The sequence below is a fragment of the Bombina bombina genome, chromosome 6 (genome assembly GCF_027579735.1).
Source record: "Bombina bombina isolate aBomBom1 chromosome 6, aBomBom1.pri, whole genome shotgun sequence".
Classification (NCBI taxonomy): Eukaryota; Metazoa; Chordata; class Amphibia; order Anura; family Bombinatoridae; genus Bombina; species Bombina bombina.
The window spans coordinates 430641022-430656075 of record NC_069504.1 but is presented as its reverse complement, the minus strand read 5'-3'; the positions used below and the strand labels follow the sequence as shown (position 1 = coordinate 430656075).

Sequence of the window (15054 nt, the reverse complement as noted above, 5' to 3'; positions counted from 1 at the left end):
CTACTAGGCTGGGGCGCAGTCTGGAACTCCCTAAAGGCTCAGGGATCGTGGACTCAGGAGGAGAAACTCCTTCCAATAAACATTCTGGAATTAAGAGCAATATTCAATGCTCTTCTAGCTTGGCCCCAGTTAGCAACACTGAAGTTCATCAGGTTTCAGTCGGACAACATCACGACTGTAGCTTACATCAATCATCAAGGAGGAACCAGGAGTTCCCTAGCAATGTTAGAAGTCTCAAAGATAATTCGCTGGGCAGAGTCTCACTCTTGCCATCTGTCAGCGATCTACATCCCAGGCGTGGAGAACTGGGAGGCGGACTTTCTAAGTTGCCAGACCTTTCATCCGGGGGAGTGGGAACTTAATCCTGAGATATTTGCTCAACTGATTCTTCGTTGGGGCGAACCGGAACTGGATCTCATGGCATCTCGCCAGAACGCCAAGCTTCCGTGCTACGGATCCAGGTCCAGGGACCCGGGAGCGGTGCTGATAGATGCACTAGCAGCCCCTTGGGTTTTCAACATGGCTTATGTGTTTCCACCGTTTCCGTTGCTGCCTCGACTGATTGCCAAGATCAAACTGATTGCCTCGACTGATTGCCACGCAGGACCTGGTATGCAGACCTAGTGGACATGTCGTCCTGTCCACCATGGTCTCTGCCTCTGAGGCAGGACCTTCTAATTCAGGGTCCTTTCAACCATCCAAACCTCATTTCTCTGAGGCTGACTGCATGGAGATTGAACGCTTGATTCTATCGAAGCGTGGTTTCTCGGAGTCGGTTATTGATACATTAATACAGGCTCGGAAACCTGTGACCAGAAAAATTTACCATAAGATATGGCGTAAATATTTATATTGGTGTGAATCCAAGAGTTACTCATGGAGTAAGGTTAGGATTCCTAGGATATTGTCTTTTCTACAAGAGGGTTTAGAAAAGGGTTTATCCGCTAGTTCGCTAAAGGGACAGATTTCTGCTCTGTCTATTCTTTTACACAAGCGTCTGGCAGAGAATCCAGACGTCCAGGCTTTTTGTCAGGCTTTGACTAGGATTAAGCCTGTGTTTAAAGCTGTTGCTCCTCCGTGGAGCTTAAACTTGGTTCTTCAAGTTCTTCAGGGTGTTCCGTTTGAACCCCTTCATTCCATTGATATTAAGCTTTTATCTTGGAAAGTTCTGTTTTTGATGGCTATTTCCTCGGCTCGAAGAGTTTCTGAGTTATCTGCCTTACATTGTGATTCTCCTTATCTGATCTTTCATTCAGACAAGGTAGTCCTGCGTACTAAACCTGGGTTTTTACCTAAGGTTGTTTCTAACAGGAATATCAATCAAGAGATTGTTGTTCCATCATTATGTCCTAATCCTTCTTCAAAGAAGGAACGTCTTTTGCATAATCTAGACGTGGTCCGTGCCCTGAAGTTCTACTTACAGGCAACTAAAGATTTTCGGCAAACTTCTTCTCTGTTTGTCGTTTACTCTGGACAGAGGAGAGGTCAAAAGGCTTCGGCTACCTCTGTCTCTTTTTGGCTTTGTAGCATAATACGTTTAGCCTATGAGACTGCTGGACAGCAGCCTCCTGAAAGAATTACAGCTCATTCCACTAGAGCTGTGGCTTCCACCTGGGCCTTTAAGAATGAGGCCTCTGTTGAACAGATTTGCAAGGCTGCAACTTGGTCTTCACTTCATACTTTTTCCAAATTTTACAAATTTGACACTTTTGCTTCTTCGGAGGCTGTTTTTGGGAGAAAGGTTCTACAGGCAGTGGTTCCTTCTGTTTAATGTTCCTGCCTTGTCCCTCCCATCATCCGTGTACTTTAGCTTTGGTATTGGTATCCCATAAGTAATGGATGACCCGTGGACTGAACACACTTAACAAGAGAAAACATAATTTATGCTTACCTGATAAATTTATTTCTCTTGTAGTGTGTTCAGTCCACGGCCCGCCCTGTCTTTTTTGAGGCAGGTTCTAAATTTTAAATTATAACTCCAGTCACCACTGCACCCTATAGTTTTCTCCTTTCTCGTCTTGTTTCGGTCGAATGACTGGATATGACATGTGAGGGGAGGAGCTATATAGCAGCTCTGCTTGGGTGATCCTCTTGCAACTTCCTGTTGGGAAGGAGAATATATCCCATAAGTAATGGATGACCCGTGGACTGAACACACTACAAGAGAAATAAATTTATCAGGTAAGCATAAATTATGTTTTTCTGAGACTCAGTAAGGATGGCTTAGGATAAGGGCTTAAATACTGGTGGACACTGTTATGGGCTAAATCGATTACTTTATTAGTATAATCTCATATTTGTTCAAGTGTTTTAGACGTATGGAACACTTTTTGGGGTTTTAATACGCCTGGCACCTAATCTTTCTCAGGAAGGCCCCATAACTCCCGAATGAAGAGGGAGGGGGCCTCATTTTCGCGCCTCAGTTGCGCAGTTGTTTTACAAGACAGCTTCATGCAGCTTCACGTGGGGAGCCCAGAGATTGCAGGGAGGACTCCAGGGAGGCTTATTTTCGTCTTCAAATAATCCCTAAGGAAGGTAAAGCCACAGCAGAGTCTGTGGCACCGTGCTGTAGTGTTTTAAACCGGTAGCCTGCTTCATTTAGCTCCGGTTTTGGCAATAAGGGGTTAATTGATTTGAGAATTTGTGTGCAATCATTTCAAAGCATTAGGATCATGTGGTGAAAATTTCATCAAGATCGGATGTTTTTTGGTGATTTGGTGAAAAAGTGTGTGCTTTTTATTATTTAAAGGCACAGTAACGTTTTTTCAAAAAGTGTTTTTTACTGTATTGTAGTGCTGTCTAAGTCTGTCAAACATGTCGGAGCCTTCAGATAGACCCTGTTCTTTGTGTTTAAAAGCCATGGCGGTACCCCCATTGTATTTGTGTTTAAAGTGTGCTAAAGCATCTAAGAATTTTAAAGACCATGCAGTGACACTTAAAAATGTAGCCCAAGATGATTCTTTAACGGAAGGTAACGAGGATAGTCCTTCTTCCTCTCCCCATGTGTCGACACCAGTTACGCCCGCGCAAGCGATGCCTAGTACCTCTAGCGCATTGGCCCTATTACTTTACAACAATTAGCAGCAGTAATGGATAATTCCCTTGCAGCATTTTTATCCAAACTGCCAGTTTTTCCAAGAAAGCGCGATAGCTCAGTTTTAAATACAGAGGATGAGCAATCAGAAGCTTTGGATAATTTATCTGTAGTACCCTCACAACACTCTGAAGTGGCAGTGAGGGATGGTCTGAAGGAGAAATTTCTGACACAGGAAAAGTTTCTCAGCGGGCAGAGTCAGATTCCTTAGCGTTTAAATTTAAGCTGGAACACCTCCGCGTCCTGCTTAAGGAGGTTTTAGCTACGCTGGATGATTGTGACCCCATGGTGGTCCCAGAAAAATCGTGTAAAATGGACAGGTTTTTAGAGGTCCCTGTACACACTGAGGCGTTTCCGATCCCAAAGAGGGTGGCGGATATTGTGACTAGGGAGTGGGAGAGACCAGGTGTACCCTTTGTTCCCCCCCTATATTTAAGAAAATGTTCCCCATAAATGACCCCAGGCGGGACGCGTGGCAGACGGTCCCTAAGTTAGAGGGAGCTGTTTCAACGCTTGCTAAGCGTACAACTATACCAATAGAGGACAGTTGTGCTTTCAAAGATCCTATGGATAACAAATTGGAAGGTTTGCTGAAGAAAATGTTTGTTCAGCAAGGTTTCCTGCTCCAGCCAATTGCCTGCATTATTCCTGTAACTACTGCACCGGCTTTTTGGTTTGAGGCGCTGGAGGAGTCGCTCCAGAGGGAGACTTCATATGACGAAGTCATGGATAGAATTCACGCTTTAAAGCTGGCTAATTCTTTTATCACTGATGCCGCTTTCCAATTATCTAAGTTAGCAGTGAAAAATTCAGGTTTTGCCATTATGGCTCAAATCATGGTCGGCTGACGTGTCGTCCAAAACAAAGTTACTAAACATTCCTTTCAAGGGAAAGACCCTTTTTGGAGTTGAAAGAAATTATCGCGGATATCACTGGGGGGAAGGGCATGCCCTCCCGCAGGATAGACCGTTCAAGGCCAAAAACAAGGCTAATTTTCACTCCTTTCGCAACTTCTGGAGCGGACCTGCTTCAACCTCCGCTAAGCAAGAGGGTAACGCTTCCCAGCCTAAAGCAACCTGGAAACCATCAGGCCAAGAAGCCTGCGCCTGCTGCCAAGACAGCATGAAGGGGTAGCCCCCGATCCGGGACCGGATCTAGTTGGGGGCAGACTTTCTCTCTTTGCTCAGGCTTGGGCAAGAGACGTTCCAGATCCCTGGGCATTAGCAATTGTTGCTCAGGGGTATCTTCTAGAATTCACAGACTCCCCCCCAATGGGAAGGTTCCACATTTCTCGCTTGTCTTCAGACCAGACAAAGAAACAGGCGTTCTTACGCTGTGTCGAAGATCTTCTAAAGATGGGAGTGATACACCCAGTTCTAATTGCAATCAAAGGGCTGGGTTTTTACTCAAACCTGTTTGTGGTTCCCAAAAAGGAAGGAACTTTCAGGCCAATCCTGGATCTAAAAATTCTAAACAAATTTCTCAGAGTTCCATCTTTCAAAATGGAAACTATTCGGACAATCTTGCCGATGATCCAGAAAGGTCAATATATGACTACCATGGATCTAAAGGATGCGTACCTACATATTCCTATCCACAAAGATCATCATCAGTTACTAAGGTTCGCCTTTCTGGACACGCATTACCAGTTCGTGGCCCTTCTTTTCGGGTTGGCCACCGCTCCCAGAATTTTCACAAAGGTGCTAGGGTCCCTTCTAGCGGTACTAAGACCGCGGGGCATTGCAGTAGCACCTTACCTAGACGACATCTTAATAAGGGCGTCGTCTTTTCACAGAGCAAAGGCTTATACGGACATTGTTCTGGCCTTTCTAAGGTCTCACGGGTGGAAGGTGAACGTAGAAAAAAGTTCTCTGCCCCCCGCTCACAAGGGTTCCCTTCCTGGGAACACTAATAGACTTGGTAGAAATGAAAATCTTTCTGACAGAGGTCAGGAAGTCAAAACTTTTGAATCCTTGCCGAGTTCTTCATTCCATTCCTCGGCCTTCTGTGGCTCAGTGCATGGAGGTAATCGGTCTAATGGTTGCGGCAATGGACGTAGTCCCTTTTGCCCGAATTCATCTCAGACCACTGCAACTGTGCATGCTCAAACAGTGGAATGGGGATTATGCAGATTTGTCTCCTCAAATACAAATGGACCAGAAAACCAGAGACTCTCTTCTCTGGTGGTTTTCTCAGGATCACCTGTATCAGGGAATGAGTTTCCGCAGGCCGGAGTGGATCATTTTTACGACCGATGCCAATCTGTTAGGCTGGGGTGCGGTCTGGGACTCCCTGAAAGCTCAGGGTCTATGGTCTCGGGAAGAATCTCTTCTCCCCGATAAACATTTTGGAACTGAGAGCGATATTCAATACGCTCCAGGCATGGCCCCAACTAGCGGAGGCCAAATTAATCAGATTTCAGTCGGACAACATCACGACTGTAGCGTACATCAATCATCAGGGAGGAACAAAGAGTTCCCTAGCGATGAAGGAAGTAACCAAGATCATCAAATGGGCGGAGGATCACTCCTGCCATCTATCTGCAATTCACATCCCAGGAGTAGACAACTGGGAAGCGGATTATCTGAGTCGTCAGACTTTCCATCCGAGGGAGTGGGAACTCCACCCGGAGGTCTTTGCTTAGCTAACCCAGTTATGGGGCATTCCAGAATTGGATCTGATGGCGTCCCGTCAGAACACCAAACTTCCCCTTTACGGATCCAGATCCATGGATCCCAAGGCGACATTGATAGATGCTTTAGTAGCGCCTTGGTCATTCAGTCTAGCTTATGTCTTTCCACTGTTTCCTCTTCTCCCTCGGCTAGTAGCCAGAATCAAACAGGATTAGGCTTCGGTAATTCTGATAGCGCCTGCGTGGCCACGCAGGACTTGGTATGCATACCTAGTGGACATGTCATCGGCTCCACCATGGAAACTGCCATCGAGGCAGGATCTTCTAATTCAAGGTCCATTCAAGCATCTAAATCTAGTTTCTCTGCAACTGACTGCTTGGAGATTGAACGCTTAATTCTAGCTAAGCGTGGGTTCTCTGAATCAGTTATAGATACTCTGATCCAGGCTAGAAAGCCTGTCACCAGGAAAATTTACCATAAGATATGGCGGAAATATCTTTGTTGGTGCGAATCCAAAGGTTACTCGTGGAGTAAGGTTAGGATTCCAAGGATATTGTCTTTTCTCCAAGAAGGTTTGGAGAAAGGTTTGTCAGCTAGTTCCTTAAAGGGACAGATATCTGCTCTGTCAATCCTGTTACACAAGCGTCTGGCAGCTGTACCAGACGTTCAGGCGTTTGCACAGGCCCTAGTTAGAATCAAGCCTGTCTACAGACGTGGCTCCTCCATGGAGTCTAAATTTAGTTCTTTCAGTTCTTCAAGGGGTTCCGTTTGAAACTTTGCATTCCATAGATATTAAGTTATTTTCTTGGAAAGTTTTGTTTTTGGTAGCTATTTCTTCTGCTCGAAGAGTTTCTGAATTGTCTGCTTTGCAGTGTAATTCACCCTATCTGGTGTTCCATGCAGATAAGGTTGTTTTGCGTACCAAACCTGGTTTCCTTCCAAAAGTGGTTTCTAATAAGAATATTAACCAGGAAATCATTGTTCCTTCTCTGTGCCCTAATCCAGTTTCTAAGACGGAACGACTGTTGCACAATCTTGATGTGGTTCGTGCTTTAAAATTCTTTTTAAAAGCAACTAAAGATTTCAGACAAACATCATCCTTGTTTGTTGTGTATTCTGGTAAGAGGAGAGGTCAGAAAGCGACTGCTACCTCTCTTTCCTTCTGGCTGAAAAGCATCATCCGATTGGCTTATGAGACTGCTGGACAGCAGCCTCCTGAACGAATTACAGCTCATTCCATTAGAGCTGTGGCTTCCACATGGGCTTTCAAGAATGAGGCTTCTGTTGAACAGATTTGTAAGGCAGCGACTTGGTCTTCACTGCATACATTTGCCAAATTTTACAAATTCGATACTTTTGCTTCTTCGGAGCCTATTTTTGGGAGAAAGGTTTTGCAAGCAGTGGTGCCTTCCGTTTAGGTTACCTGACTTGTTCCCCTCCCTTCATCCGTGTCCTAAAGCTTTGGTATTGGTATCCCACAAGTAAGGATGAATCCGTGGACTGGATACACCATGTAAGAGAAAACAGAATTTATGTTTACCTGATAAATTACTTTCTCTTACGGTGTGTTCAGTCCACGGCCCGCCCTGGCAATTAAGTCAGGTTCAAATTTATTTTAGTAAACTACAATCACCACTGCACCCTATAGTTTCTCCTTTTTCTCCTAACCGTCGGTCGAATGACTGGGGGGGCGGAGCCTGAGGGGAGCTATACGGACAGCTCTGCTGTGTGCTCTCTTTGCCACTTCCTGTAGGGATTGAGAATATCCCACAAGTAAGGATGAATCCGTGGACTGGATACACCGTAAGAGAAAGTAATTTATCAGGTAAGCATAAATTCTGTTTTTCTTTTTCTGTTACATTTTGCGAGATGTCTCATTCTGATCCTGACTCTAATGTTACTGTAAAAACTATGATGCCCTGAAACACTATTCTACAAAGCTAAGTGTGTTCTTTTCATTATTAAGCTGCTGTTATTTCTTCAGCTCAATTATATATAATTTATTTATTATATTTTATGCTAGTAATGTTTCTACATGAACCAATGAAATTTACTGTTTTTACTTACTCAGTTCATGTACTTGATTTCATCTGCTATTATGCCTTAAAATAAACTTATGATATCTTTTCAAAATTAAGATTTAATTAATTTTGTTCTGACCGATAGCATACTTAAGTTTATTCTACTGATGAAGGTTTTCTTTGGTTCAAAGGATCCTGTATCAGAGACAGTTTGGTTAAAAATTCTCCTTATTTCTCATTTGAACACTCTTTGTTAAGGAAAATTTGTTATTTTTAGAAAACATAGTTCGCCTATTAACTATCGGCTAGATTACGAGTTTTAAGTTTTGAGTAAAAAAGCAGCGTTAAGGCTCATAACGCTGCTTTTTCACTACCGCTGCTATTAAGAGTCTTGTAGGTACAGCTGTACCGCACCCTTTTTTGGCTGTACCGCATATTAACTTACGCAATTTTCGTAAAGTCTTTTTTCAATGGGACTTCCATAACGCCGATATTACAAGCTTTTTGAAGGCCAAAAAGTGAGCGGTACAGCCTATCTCGCAAGATTCGTAACGCATTCTAAAGTCAGTAGTTATGAGTTTTACGCTACAAAGCTGTAGCATAAAACTCATAACTAAAGTGCTAAAAAGTACACTAACACCCATAAACTACCTATTAACCCCTAAACCGAGGCCCTCCCACATCGCAAACACTAAAATAAAATTATTAACCCCTAATCTTCCGCTCCTGACATCGCCACTACTAGAATAAACATATTAACCCCTAAACCGCCGCACTCCCGCCTAGCAAACAATAGTTCAATATTATTAACCCCTAATCTGCCGCCACTGTACTAAAGTTATTAACCCCTAAACCTAAGTCTAACCCTAACACCCACTAACTGAAATATAATTAAAATAAATCTAAAGAAAACCTACTATTAATAACTAAATAATTCCTATTTAAAACTAAATACTTACCTGTAGAATAAACCCTAGGCTAGCTACAATATAACTAATAGTTACATTGTATCTAGCTTAAGGTTTATTTTTATTTTACAGGCAAGTTTGTATTTATTTTAACTAGGTTGAATAGTTACTAAATAGTTATTAACTATTTACTAACTACCTAGCTAAAATAAATATAAATTTACCTGTAGAATAAAACCTAACCTGAGTTACACTAACACCTAACCTTACACTACAATTAAATACATTACCTAAATGAAATTAGATACAAAAACACTAAATTACACAAAATAAAAAACAAATTACAAGATATTTAAACTAATTACACCTAATCTAATAGCCCTATCAAAATAAAAAAGCCCCCCAAAATAAAAAAAACTAAACTACCAATAGCCCTTAAAAGGGCCTTTTGCGGGGCATTGCCCATATAAATCAGCTCTTTTACCCGTAAAAAAAAATACAAACAACCCCCCAACAGTAAAACCCACCACCCACACAACCAACCCCCCAAATAAAACCCTAACTAAAAAAACCTAAGCTCCCCATTGCCCTGAAAAGGGCATTTGGATGGGCATTGCCCTTAAAAAGGGCATTTAGCTCTATGGCTGCCCAAACCCTAATCTAAAACCCACCCAATAAACCCTTAAAAAAACCTAACACTAACCTCCAAAGATTCACTTACAGTTTTGAAGACCGGACATCCATCCTCAACGAAGCCGGGAGAAGTGGTCCTCCAGATGGGCAGAAGTCTTCATCCAGACGGTATCTTCTATCTTCATCCATCCGGTGCGGATCGGGTCCATCTTCAAGACATCCGGCACGGAGCATCCTCTTCTTACAACGACTCCCGACGAATGAAGGTTCATCCAAGATGTCGTCCCTTAGATTCTGATTGGCTGATAGAATTCTTTTTTCAACCTTAATTCCGATTTGCTGATAGAATTCTATCAGCCAATCGGAATCTAAGGGACGCCATCTTGGATGACATCACTTAAAGGAACCTTCATTCGTCGGGAGTTGCCGTAAGAAGAGGATGCACCGCGCCGGATGTCTTGAAGATGGACCCGCGCCGGATGGATGAAGATAGAAGATATTAGGGGTTAATATGTTTATTATAGTGGCGACGATGTTGGGGGTGGCAGATTAGAGGTTAATAAATGTAGGTTGGTTGCTGCGACATTGGGGGCGGGAGATTAGGGGTTAATAAATAATAATGTAGGTGTCGGCGATGTTGGGGGCAGCAGATTAGGGGTTAATAGGTATAATGTAGGTGTCGGCGATGTCCGTAGCGGCAGATTTGGGGTTAATAAGTATAATGCAGTTGTCGGCGATGTTGGGGCAGCAAATTAAGGGTTAATAAGTGTAAGAATAGGGGTGTTTAGACTTGGGGTTCATGTTAGGGTGTTAGGTGTAAACATAAATTTAGTTTCCCCATAGGAATCAATGGGGTTGCGTTACGGAGCTTTACGCTGCTTTATTGCAGGTGTTAGGCTTTTTTTCACCCGGCTCTCCCCATTGATGTCTATGGGGAAATCGTGCACAAGCACGTACAACCAGCAAACCACTGACTTAAGCAGCGCTGGTATTGGAGTGCGGTATGGAGCCCAATTTTGCTCTACGCTCACTTCTTGCCTGTTAACACCGGGTTTATAAAAACTTGTAATATCAGCGCTGTAGGTAAGTGAGCAGTGACAATAACGTGCAAGTTAGCACCGCACCCCTCATAACGCAAAACTCGTAATCTAACCGTATGTTATTTTAAAATCTGGATTTTAAGATTTTTATTTTGCTCCGGATTTTTTTTCCTATTCAAGATACTATCTGTATTATGTTCTAAATAATGTTTTATCCTGATTCCCTTTTGGGGCTGTACTACTATTTCTATGGAAATTGGTTCTTATTTTTAGGATTCTTTAGAGTTTGAATATAACCTTAGTAGAGCATATTCACGTACTGTTTATATTTTTAGCTCAGCTTTACCTGTGGCTGACATTACTGTTCTCTCAACCTTTTGTTGAACAGCTAGCATAAGCAGTTTTAGATTCTCAAGTATATAACTCTGTTTATTTACTTCTGATGTATTCATTTTATTATATTTACTGTATCTATTATTATGATTTCAAATATTTTCTTATTATCTCTAGCTTATTAGGATAATAATTTGTATGATTTCTATTATCTCCACTATTTGGAGGTTTAGAGTTTTTTCTGTCCTACTTTTAGTCAGGTGTTGTAGATCAGTTGGTGAATGTCCTGACTACAAACGCTTGTTCTAGATCCAAGGGTCATAGATTCATATCCCGGCAGTGTTAAAGGGACACTGTACCCATATTTTTTCTTTTGTAATTCAGAAAGAGCATGCAAATTTAAGCAACTTTCTAATTTACTCCTATTATCAATTTTTCTTCGTTCTCTTGCTATCATTATTTGAAAAAGAAGGCATCTAAGCTTTTTTTGGTTTCAGAACTCTGGACAGCACTTTTTTATTGGTGGATGAATTTATCCACCAATCAGCAAGGACAACCCAGGTTGTTCACCAAAAATGGGCCGGCATCTAAACTTACATTCTTGCATTTCAAATAAAGATACCAAGAGACAGAAGAAAATTTGATAATAGGAGTAAATTAGAAAGTTGCTTAAAATGTCATGCTCAATCTGAATCACGAAAGAAAATTTTTGGGTACAGTGTCCCTTTAATACAGCCCTTCGGCCTTTTGAGGTCAATTTATTGTGTACCATTTATTCGGGTAATAATAACTGTTTTATCAGCTGCTAATTTGGTTAACTCTGATTATAAGCACTGAAAAAGCGTTTTTGTGTATCCTTATGGGAGAAAAACGCTATATAATTACTAGTTATTAGTCTGCATGAAGGTGCGGTTCTCAAACTAGTCCTTCTGGTGGGGGGCAGATTAGATTGTTTTTGGATGAACTCCTATTCTTAGGGTTTAAATAGATTTTTAGAATGAGACCTTCCATGGAAAAAATCTTTCTTTCTCAATTCTATTCTTTGTCCCAAAGAACAAAGGTTTATTCAGTCCAATCTTGGATCTGAAGACTTTATATTGTTTTGTTAGAGTCTCAACTTTCAAGTTAGCGTTTCCAAGGACTATTATGCCTTTTTGTTCAGCAAGGTCATTTCATGTCCACTCCATTTTACAGGATGTTTATCCTTATATTTTATTTTATTCAGACCACTTGTGGATTCTGAGATTCTTTTTTCTCCAACATAGGTGTGTCCGGTCCACGGCGTCATCCTTACTTGTGGGATATTCTCTTCCCCAACAGGAAATGGCAAAGAGCCAGCAAAGCTGGTCACATGATCCCTCCTAGGCTCCGCCTACCCCAGTCATTCTCTTTGCCGTTGTACAGGCAACATCTCCACGGAGATGGCTTAGAGTTTTTTAGTGTTTAACTGTAGTTTTTATTATTCAATCAAGAGTTTGTTATTTTAAAATAGTGCTGGTATGTACTATTTACTCTGAAACAGAAAAGAGATGAAGATTTCTGTTTGTATGAGGAAAATGATTTTAGCAACCGTTACTAAAATCCATGGCTGTTCCACACAGGACTGTTGAGAGGAATTAACTTCAGTTGGGGGAACAGTGAGCAGTCTTTTGCTGCTTGAGGTATGACACATTCTAACAAGACGATGTAATGCTGGAAGCTGTCATTTTCCCTATGGGATCCGGTAAGCCATTTTTATTCAGACAGTAAATAAGGGCTTCACAAGGGTTTATTAAGACTGTAGACATTTTCTGGGCTAAATCGATCATATTTACACATATTTAGCCTTGAGGAATCATTTAATCTGGGTATTTTTTGTAAAATAATATCGGCAGGCACTGTTTTAGACACTTTATTCTATAGGGGCTTTCCCTAATCATAGTCAGAGCCTCATTTTCGCGCCGGTATGGCGCACTTGTTTTTGAGAACAGCATGGCATGCAGCTGCATGTGTGTGGAGCTCTGATACATAGAAAAGTCTTTCTGAAGGCATCATTTGGTATCGTATTCCCCTTTGGGCTTGGTTGGGTCTCAACAAAGCAGATTCCAGGGACTGTAAAGGGGTTAAATATAAAAACGGCTCCGGTTCCGTTATTTTAAGGGTTAAAGCTTCCAAATTTGGTGTGCAATACTTTTCAGGCTTTAAGACACTGTGGTGAAATTTTGGTGAATTTTGAACAATTCCTTCATACTTTTTCGCAATTGCAGTAATAAAGTGTGTTCAGTTTAAAATTTAAAGTGACAGTAACGGTTTTATTTTAAAACGTTTTTTGTGCTTTGTTATCAAGTTTATGCCTGTTTAACATGTCTGAACTACCAGATAGATTGTGTTCTGACTGTGGGGAAGCCAAGGTTCCTTCTCATTTAAATAGATGTGATTTATGTCATAAAAAATTTAGTAAAAATGATGCCCAAGATGATTCCTCAAGTGAGGGGAGTAAGCATGGTACTGCATCACCCCCTCCTTCGTCTACACCAGTCTTGCCCATACAGGAGGCCCCTAGTACATCTAGCGCGCCAATACTCCTTACTATGCAACAATTAACGGCTGTAATGGATAATTCTATCAAAAACATTTTAGCCAATATGCCCACTTATCAGCGAAAGCGCGACTGCTCTGTTTTAGAAAATACTGAAGAGCATGAGGACGCTGATGATATTGTTTCTGAAGGGCCCCTACACCAGTCTGAGGGGGCCAGGGAGGTTTTGTCTGAGGGAGAAATTTCAGATTCAGGAAAAATTTCTCAACAAGCTGAACCTGATGTGATTACTTTTAAATTTAAGTTGGAACATCTCCGCGCTCTGCTTAAGGAGGTGTTATCCAATTTGGATGATTGTGATTATCTGGTCATTCCAGAAACACTATGTAAAATGGACAAGTTCCTAGAGGCCCCGGGGCCCCCCGAAGCTTTTCCTATATCCAAGCGGGTGGCGTACATTGTTAATAAAGAATGGGACAGGCCCGGTATACCTTTCGTACCTCCCCCCATATTTAAAAAATTGTTTCCTATAGTCGACCCCAGAAAGGACTTATGGCAGACAGTCCCCAAGGTCGAGGGGGCGGTTTCTACTCTAAACAAGCGCGCCACTATACCCATAGAAGATAGTTGGGCTTTCCAAGATCCTATGGATAAAAAATTAGAAGGTTTGCTAAAAAAGATGTTTGTTCAGCAAGGTTACCTTCTACAACCAATTGCATGCATTGTCCCTGTCACTACAGCCGCGTGTTTCTGGTTCGATGAGCTAGAAAAGGCGATTATTAGTAATTCTTCTTCTTATGAGGAGATTATGGACAGAATTCGTGCTCTTAAATTGGCTAATTCTTTCACCCTAGACGCCACCTTGCAATTGGCTAGGTTAGCGGCGAAAAATTCTGGGTTTGCTATTGTGGCGCGCAGAGCGCTTTGGTTAAAATCTTGGTCAGCGGATGCGTCTTCCAAGAACAAATTGCTTGACATTCCTTTCAAGGGGAAAACACTGTTTGGCCCTGACTTGAAAGAGATTATCTCTGATATCACTGGGGGCAAGGGCCACGCCCTTCCTCAGGATAGGTCTTTCAAGGCCAAAAATAAACCTAATTTTCGTCCCTTTCGCAGAAACGGACCAGCCCCAAGTGCTACGTCCTCTAAGCAAGAGGGTAATACTTCTCAAGCCAATCCAGCCTGGAGACCTATGCAAGGCTGGAACAAAGGAAAGCAGGCCAAGAAACCTGCCACTGCTCCCAAGACAGCATGAGATGCGGGCCCCCGATCCGGGACCGGATTTGGTGGGGGGCAGACTCTCTCTCTTCACTCAGGCTTGGGCAAGAGATGTTCTGGATCCTTGGGCGCTAGAAATAGTCTCCCAAGGTTATCTTCTGGAAGTGATTCATCCTGTTCCATTAAGAGAACGAGGGATGGGGTTCTACTCCAATCTGTTCGTAGTTCCCAAAAAAGAGGGAACGTTCAGACCAATCTTAGATCTCAAGATCCTAAACAAGTTTCTCAAGGTTCCATCGTCCAAAATGGAAACCATTCGAACAATCCTTCCATCCAGGAAGGTCAATTCTTGACCACGGTGGATTTAAAGGATGCGTATCTACATATTCCTGTCCACAAGGAACATCATCGGTTCCTAAGGTTCGCATTCCTGGACAAACATTACCAGTTCGTGGCGCTTCCTTTCGGATTAGCCACTGCTCCAAGGATTTTCGCAAAGGTACTAGGGTCCCTTCTGGCGGTGCTAAGACCAAGGGGCATTGCTGTAGTACCTTACTTGGACGACATTCTGATTCAAGCGTCGTCCCTTCCTCAAGCAAAGGCTCACACGGACATAGTCCTGGCCTTTCTCAGATCTCACGGATGGAAAGTGAACG

General features: G+C 42.3%; 1 protein-coding gene across 1 annotated transcript in view; it reads left to right on the top strand.

Annotated features, from left to right (window-relative positions):
• Positions 1 to 15054, top strand: part of RAD50 (RAD50 double strand break repair protein) — a 917823-nt gene that overhangs the window by 719630 nt on the left and 183139 nt on the right. The gene's annotated exons all lie outside the window — the stretch shown is intronic.